At 39.7% G+C, this 8,743-nt stretch overlaps 1 long non-coding RNA gene across 14 annotated transcripts; it reads left to right on the top strand.

The window, feature by feature from the left end:
- Positions 1-1,196: 1,196 nt before the first annotated feature.
- On the top strand, positions 1,197-7,650 carry LOC125527065. Of its 14 annotated transcripts, XR_007291961.1 has the most exons (11): positions 1,197-1,648; positions 1,744-1,945; positions 2,118-2,655; positions 2,736-2,786; positions 2,915-3,052; positions 3,721-3,886; positions 4,384-4,523; positions 5,465-5,577; positions 6,556-6,643; positions 6,775-6,832; positions 7,393-7,650. It is a non-coding gene; the product is annotated as an uncharacterized LOC125527065 (long non-coding RNA). The 14 variants fall into 14 exon arrangements; XR_007291959.1 differs by having other exon boundaries at positions 5,465-6,643; positions 7,403-7,650; XR_007291951.1 differs by having other exon boundaries at positions 5,465-6,643.
- The last annotated feature ends 1,093 nt before the right edge of the window (positions 7,651-8,743 follow it).

Here is an 8,743-nt window from a genome sequence, read left to right as displayed (position 1 = left end):
AGTTGCGGATGCTTGCTAGAGTTCCAATCATAAGTGCATATGATCCAAGTAGAGAAAGTATGTTAGCTTATGCCTCTCCTCATATAAAATTGCAATAGTGATTACCGGTCTAGTTATCGATTGCCTAGGGACAAATAACTTTCTTGTGACAAAAAACTCTCTAATAAAACTAACTTAGTTGTTTATTTATCTAAACAGCCCCTAGTTTTTATTTACATGCACTTTATTATCTTGCAAATCTATCCTACAACACCTACAAAGTACTTCTAGTTTCATACTTGTTCTAGGTAAAGCGAACATTAAGCGTGCGTAGAGTTGTATCGATGGTCGATAGAACTTGAGAGAATATTTGTTCTACCTTCAGCTTCTTGTTGGGTTTGACACTCTTACTTATTGAAAGAAACTACAACTGATGCCCTATACTTGTGGGTTATCAGTATGCCTTATCTCTTTGTTTTTGTCTGGATCCTGCCTTATCCTCCCATAAGTTTGATGGATCAAACAACGTCAAAATACATGAACTATGCCAAGATTTAGAGTCAATCCTATTATATCCTCTCAGGCTCTCGAAGGTGACATATTTCACAAATAATGATTTTATGCCCAAGGTGAGTTTAAACTCTTAATTGTACGTTTGAATATGTGTGACGAACATGTGGTAGTACCATTTTGATGTTTGGCTTTTATCACACACATTTTTGTCGTCATAATATCGACAATCTAACATATAAAGCCTCCTAGAGTGGTAGTCACAACGAAGGCCTCAAGCGCACGGTATCTAACATCTAACATATAAAGCCTCCTAAAGTGGTAGTCACAACGAAAGCCTCAAGCGCACGGTACCACGGGAGAGAAAAAAGATCACCGCACCGCGCCGTACGTGGGGTGCAACGCACCACAACGAAGGCCTCAAGCGCACGGTACCACGGGGGAGAAAAAAGACCACCGCACCGCGCCGCGCGTGGGGGTGCAGCGCACCACGCGAAGGAAAAAAACCACCGCGCCGTGGTGAGCCCCGCGCCCGTACGCTTTCTCCTCCACCCCCCTCGTCTCCAACCCTAAAATCTTTTCCCCCTACATCCGCTCATCCCCTCCACTCCCTCGACAACGGTGGCGGCGGCCCCCTCTGGTGGCGAGGAGGAGGGGGGAGATGGATATTCAACGATGGAGTGAAATGACGGCGGCGACTTCCCCCTCGTCATCCTGGATCCCACCGGACCCGAGGCGTGCGGGCGCGGCGGCGACCTGCAAGGGAAGGGCGACGCTCGAATCGATCCAGCGCCATGGATCGTTCCCTGCGGGAGAAAGAGAAAATGAGGGAGAGAGAAGGAAGGAGAGGAAGGAGAAAGAGAGAGGAAAGAGGAGAGGGAGGTGCAGCGTTGACCGACGGCTCGCGGTGTGGTGCGGCAGACGGCGGCCTCAGCGGGTGTGCGACGACAGGAGGTTCCCAAGCCAGCTCGGGCCGCTGCTACCTCTTCCTCGCCGCCCAACAGGTCGCCGTGCTGGGGGAGCAGGGTAGCATCGGGTCCACAGGCTGGGGTGGAGGCCTTCCCAACTCAGACTGCGCGTCCTCCTCTTTGCCGCGTCATCGCCCTGGTCAGCTGAGCACCAACCCGACGGCTCCGGCATCCGATGCCAACACAACGAGGTGAGCTTCACCAAATACTCTCTCTCTCTCTCTACCTATCTCTTCATGCGGCCTCCTCCCTCTCTGTAATCTTTCGAGATTGATTTTGTTTCCAGGTTATACTCCAATCAAACATGTGAATATTTACCAGAGTGCTTCAAGATCGATTTGATGATCCACTACCGCTCTGCTGTTGGGACTAATTTGGATGGGAATGGTGATTTGATGGTTGATTATGATTACTTGGTTCTTGCTCTTGGAGTTACTGTGAATACATTCAACACTCCTGGTGTGATGGAGCATTGCCACTTTCTGAAGGTAAAATCCTGATTGGCATTGTTTGTCTCTTTACTGTTCTGCTATTTCTCATGTTTAAATCCTGAGATGTAAGTTACAGTTTAATTTCCTGCAAACTCTTGAGATATATGGTATTTGTACCGTGCAGTATTAGTCATATCTTGTGCTTACAGCCTCACATTGTAAATGTCAGGTAGTGGAGGATGCCCAAAAGATTCGGAAGAGCGTGATAGACTGCTTTGAAAAGGCGTCACTTCCTAACCTCAGTGAAGAGGAGAAAAGGAAGATCCTTCACTTTGTGATTATCGGTGGTGGACCTACTGGGGTTGAATTTGCCGTGGAGTTGCATGATTTTCTTGTCAAAGATCTGGTGAAGCTATATCCTGCAATTGAAGAAAACTCTCAACTCCTACTTGCGCTCCGCCTCTTCCTCCTTTTCATTGCTCAATAGGAGGCAGCTCATCTGGCCGTGCAGCAGACCACGTCCTGAGCGGGTCGGTGACGGCGGTTGCAGCTGGTGCACGATGGCGATTCCAACGACAACAGGAATCTGCAACTTGTTAGACTTCTTTGCAACCCCAACAAGGCCCTCATCTGCTTTGTCTACATATATGCATGATTTCTATGATTGGAATCAGATAGCACTAACTATGTGTCAGACTGCTAATATTTATTTGCTTGATGATCCTTGAAGCGCACTCTACGCTCATACATGATCCCACATATTCTAGGTATAATGATACTATCTTTAGTGTTCTGTTCACGGGGAATTTGACAAGTCACTGCTTAAGATTTCTTAACTTTTGTACAGATGCTTTCTTGAGGCTTTGGCTAAAAATCTGTGGTGTACGTCACTCATCAGGTTGAGTTTTTACCAGTTGCTGATCTTATTATTCTGGTTATATTGTCATGAGTAAAAAAATAGTGCACTTCTTTTTGAGGAATCTTCATGCATATTTGTTGCATCCTTACAAAGTAATTGTACTTTAGGTAACTATGACGGGCTAATGCCTTAAGCTGGGACATACAACAAAATACTTATTTTATGGGAGGAGTTTATGGAACTGGGTAGTGCTCATCAGGATGCTCTTGCAACAATTGACACAATCGATGTGGCTAATGGAGCCAGTGAGTAACCTTGCCACCCTTCAGTATGGTCAGTTTTAATATATACTACAATTTCTGTATGCAAGTGACCTACTGTTCTAAATGTAGCGTTCCGTTTAAAAAGAAATTCCATGCGCAGATTTAATGTGTACGATCGAACTATCTTTAGTTTATCAAGGTACTCTTTCTAATATTTTACTGTAATAGCAGGTTTTAGCCAATATTTAGTATTGAGGTGTTGATGACAGCAAACACTATCCTGCTTGTCTGTTTTCTAGACGTGTTTCTATATGCTTTTCAGTTGTTAGTTGTGATACTTTTTATTGTCTTTCGAAATTAAGATGTGCTCTGTATATGTGATGATACTATATACTTTCTATAGTTATTGAACTATATACCATTTTTTTATTTATGCTTATGGAGTGCTTAGTTAATTGCTTGCAAGTAGATTTTATAGATACCAATAGAAATAATAACTTGGGATTTATTTCTGTTCAACATCTGTGATCTAGATGAGCAAAGCAACAACTTTGGCTTTATTTCTTTGTGATGTAGATGAGCAAAACAGTAACTTGGATTTTAATTCTGTTCTCTATGATGTAGATTATCAAGATTTCTAACCAACAAAGTAATTTATTTTAGTATGGTTTTGTCACTATGATTGGTAATATGAAGTTTATTTATTCTAGGTTCCTATCTTTAGATAGTCACATCCACGTTCGTACTTTTAGAATAGTTGTTGCAACGGGGAAGAGCATTTCTGCAGTAGCAAGATATCAGGACCCAATGGGCATAGCCCGAACCAACCACCATCACTATTGCTTCAGGATTAGATAGCCAACTTCCACTCATGAGGTGAGTTTGCTTACTCTACTTTCAGTGTACTGTGCAGATATGTTGGTTAGAAATTTTGCTATGTGCCTGTCAAGTTGATTAGATATGAAAAATATGCTCTATAATACCCACATAATACTTGTTTAAATTGGCTTTTCCCTGGTTCATCAGTGCACACATGAAACCGGTAATAAGAAGAGAATCACCTGATTTTTTTATAGTCTATTTTAGTAAGCATGTTCATAATATTATGATAGTTTAATTTGAGAACAATTGGCTGGAGGAACGATGTAATTTGATACTCTGTTATGTTGATCTCCAGAGAAATTTGGTTTTTGGTTTTTCATTGATGTACGTTAATCTGTTGTGAATCTTGTTTGCTTGCACCAATTATATGTGTAACAATTAGAGGGGAACTTTTGGAACTCATACATTCTATTTCAGTTAATGTTCAAAGCAACTTTCCTGTGTGAATCTGATGATCTCACTGAAACCTGTGTTTCATTGTGTATATTCAGCCTGTCGAGTCAAGTTTCAGACTGATCATGTATCCCCTTGATATTCACTGGATGGAATCCCCTGTTTTACTCAAACTGAACCTTCTACAAACATCGGAAAAGCAACAGTAGTAAAGATGGACAGAAATTCCAAAAATAAGGTTAGTTCTTTTTTGTTCTGTATCATTCTCTTTACCGTTCCTTTTGGTACTATACTCCAAAAAAGAGGCAATCGGAAATATTTAGGTCCACTGAAAAGTAATTCTGGAGCTCTCATTTTTCAGATTTGCAGTAGTATTCGCTTTTGGTTTACATGATATTGGTTGTATCTCCCTGAAAACTGCTCTTCGGTTGGTGTAGGTGTTTTTTATGGATGTAGCTGGTTGCGATGAAGCTAAACAAGAAATAATGCTATCACTTATTACCTTTGTCCTTCAAATTTGAGTATAGTCCTGCGAAATAATGAATATTTGTGTCTCATTGCTCCAGCATGGTCAATAAAGATATGTTGACCCATGAAATGTGGGTTTATCATAGGTCCTAGTGTATACGTTGATATATGAAATATGACATTTCCGGTTATATGCTATCACTTATTGCCTCTGTCCTTTGCATTGAGTATAGGCCTGTGAAATAATGGCGTATTTGTGTGTTGATTCGTCTGTTTTCCTTCATGTTCTGGTTCTAAGGTACCAGGACAGACCCAGAGTTATTTGTAAAAAAGTGCTTTCCAATGTACCAATATTTTGTATCCTTTCTAATGCTTAAAAAAGAGGCGAATAATTCTTTTAGAATATGTAATATCCGACATGTGTAACGCACCTTAAGAGACTACTAAGTTATCCTGTATAATTGGCACGCCCTACTTTTGTAGTAATAAATATATCATGTGCTGCTCCATACAGGTGATACATTGCATTTACCATAGTATTTGATTACATATGATAACATAAAATCTGTTTTTTCCTTAGCGGTTCGGCACACTTAGTGCATAGAAACAGAGTACAGGCAAATTGATTAGATGCATTAGTTAAGAACACTGATTTTTTTTTGGAAAGCTTCATCATGACATCGATATTGGTTTCGCCTTACTGCCACTCAGAGGTTGGATGGAGCATCGAGGATTTCAGGCTTGGGGTGGCCACGTGTTGCAGGATAGCAGGAAGAGTTGGATGTGTTCTGCAGAGACCAGGTGATCACTGTCGTTGCCGCCAGGTACCTGAAGTACAACACTTCTAAATTTGGTCATTTATTTATCCTCATAGCTGGTTCAGAAGCAGAAGTGGCAGTATAGTGTGCATGCCGTATTGACCTGTTCATGCCAATGGCAGAAGTATCTGATTCATCCGACCTAATTCAAGTTAACTTGAGTGCAGCAGAAGCTGGTTCTGAATAAAAAGTTTTACTTCTGAAGCAGAAGCAGAAGCTGGTGAACTTGGATGTGTTCAGAAGCAGAAGCTGGTTCTATGTCATGAATAAAATTTTTTACTTCTGAACTTGGATGTGTTCAAATATAAAAAGTTTTACTTCTGAATAAAAAGTTTTAACTTGGATGTGTTCAGAAGCAGAAGCTGGTTCTGAATAAAAAGTTTTACTTCTGAAGCAGAAGTGGCAGTATAGTGTGCATGCCGTATTGACCTGTTCATGCCAATGGCAGAAGTATCTGATTCATCCGACCTAATTCAAGTTAACTTGAGTGCAGCAGTAGATAAACATTCACAAATTCTACTCCAAATGGACAGTAATAGTAGTACGTGGGCAGTGTAAAATGTGTTTTTGTTAGTTCAGTGAAAATTAGAGATCAACCTGATGGTACTTCATTTTTATTCTAATCTGCCAAATGCTATTAAGGAAATGAAGTTTCTTCCTCGATCAAGTTATCAGTCCTTGGTTCACTCTTGCCCTTTGCGCTGGATGAGACGGGGAGGAGGAGGAGGAGAGTGTGGGGGCATCTGGAGAGGAGCAAGGGGTGAGAAGTAGCAAGAGGTTCCTTAATAGCATTTGGCAGATTAGAATAAAATTGAAGTACCATCAGGTTGATCTCTAATTTTCACTGAACTAACAAAAACACATTTGCTCCACATTTCCCTTTGCGCTGTCAGTGAAAATGTTATACGTCTTAGCTACCTCTGCTCGCTTTCGATGATCAGTTCACTACTTTACTGCTCTTTCCTTAATTTCGAGAGGACACAGGAGAGGGAGCTACAACGGCAGGAGAAGAATGCAACGAGGTCCGGTCTTCTGTTCGATGCCAAGGGCCTGTCCGGCAGTGATTTCCTCGGTGAGTACTCCACTACACGCCTTCCGTCGAATCCGGAGAAGAACATTTATTACCACCACCATGCATGTTCTTGGCTTGGCTTGGGGTTCGTCTGCTAATGGAGATTGATCTGATTTTACCTGTACTTGCAGGGATGATCTAGATGATATAACAAAAGGATTATATATGCGTTTGTGTGCTTCAGAAAAGGTTACTGCTACATTCAACTTTTCACCAGAAATGATTCGTATATCCTGAAGATGTTGCTAGCGTCTTGAAGGATTACTTATATTTGCTCCCTAATTTCCTGGATTATACGAAGTGAGTTGGATCATCCAGGGTTGGCGAAACTGATATTCAAATTTGTTTTGTTCTTTAGACCAGACATTAGCCCTTTCTCTCTATTTAACATATTTCAAGTTCTCATGTTACATTATACTCCCTCCGGCCCATAATGTAAGACGTTTTTTGACACTAATGTAGTGTAAAAAAAGTCTTACATTATGGGACGGAGGGAGTAGTAAATATTCAATTCACTTCTATTTTGTAGACATGTCATTAGCCTTTTCTCTCTATTTAACACATTTCAAGTTCTCATGTTACATCAAAAGTACGCTGGTTAGGATGTTTGCAACATGCCGTGTGTTGTAATCTTTGTCCACTGTACATGCACAGATTAAATACTTTCATTAGTACTTTTACATATTTCAAGTTCTCATTGTTCAGTTTGTTGGTTTAATAGAGAATGTTCCTGATCCTTACTTTCATAGGTACATTTAGAAGTCACAATAGAGAAGGTTCGTAGCCTTGGCTCCAAAGCTTCAAGCTCTTATAGAAATTAGAACTGAGGGCCTTTTAAAATGAGTCCTGCATAATAGTGTTGTTCAGTAGGATGCAGAATTTTTGTTTGTCTGATCGGCTATCCTTGGTGCTGATTTACGTACTGATTTCATCATCATATGACTACAATAAAGAAGTTGTGTGTATAAATATTTCGGACTGTTGATACTTTGCATCAGTGATTTCAATTCTGTTGGCCCTCCTTAACATTGCTTGGGAAAGTGAGGCTTAAAAGTTTCAACCCTGTGCAATGTGCTTCTCGGGTGTGGGTTTGTGTCTGACTAATTAACGGTTCTGTTAATACTAATATGTCCTTGTACATTATATGGGTATTGCATCGCTTGTACTTATAGTAAGTGGAAATTTTTCTCATATGTTTCAATATGTCCCCGAATAATATTAATGTACACTCTTTCAATACATGGCTTACCCTTGGCCTTTGCGCCATTGGCGCAACTGGTCATCTAGTAGTAATAAAGATGAAAGTTGGGACAAACAAAAAAAAATTGCATTTGGATTTTATTGGTTTGTATTGCATTTATTATATTTTCTTAGATTGTAGTTTAACTAAAATATTCTCAACATGTAAATATGATAGAATCCATAAAAAAATGTCCTTGTCATTTTTATGGGCAAAGCTCAAAAATATTCTATTACAATTATATAAGCCAAAATCATGTTATCATAGTCTCTTTTCAAGAACCTTAACCCAATTTGAATTAAATGAAAAATCTTTGAAAAAATATGAATAATCGCCATGGTCTATAATATAGTATACACCTGTCAAAAATAAATATTTGAAAAGTATCTAAGTATTTGTTCAATCCCTTTTGAAGAAAAAATAGAAATGGTAAAACTGTTATCACACTTTTTTGTAACTAAAAATCCTCCCAAATGTACCAAAACTTGGTTTCCTTATATTTATGATCTGCACAAGTGAAATAACAAACACAGTTTTGGACACATTTAAACTTTGAATATATGCCTAGTAAAAACTAAAAAATGTTCTAAAAAAGTAAAATAATTCCTGGAGGTGCTCCAAGGGGTGCTATGGTGAATATGACTAGGGTGTGCGTGCTCTTTGAGGGTTTTTCACCACCCCAAATTTAGAAAGATAAGTGAAAACTCTATGGCATGCTTGCTCTTTTCTAAACTCCTTTTGTTTATTGACATCCACATCATTGGATCAATTGGTCAAAGCATATTATGAAACTTGCTTATGTGCATTAAATATTTGTCTATGACATTTTGCTTTATAAATATATATTGCTAGTTGGTAAT

The sequence above is a fragment of the Triticum urartu genome, unplaced genomic scaffold, assembly GCF_003073215.2.
Source record: "Triticum urartu cultivar G1812 unplaced genomic scaffold, Tu2.1 TuUngrouped_contig_2810, whole genome shotgun sequence".
In the NCBI taxonomy this organism is placed as follows: Eukaryota; Viridiplantae; Streptophyta; class Magnoliopsida; order Poales; family Poaceae; genus Triticum; species Triticum urartu.
The sequence above is the reverse complement of the archived record's forward strand: the minus strand, read 5'-3'. Positions and strand labels throughout refer to the sequence as shown.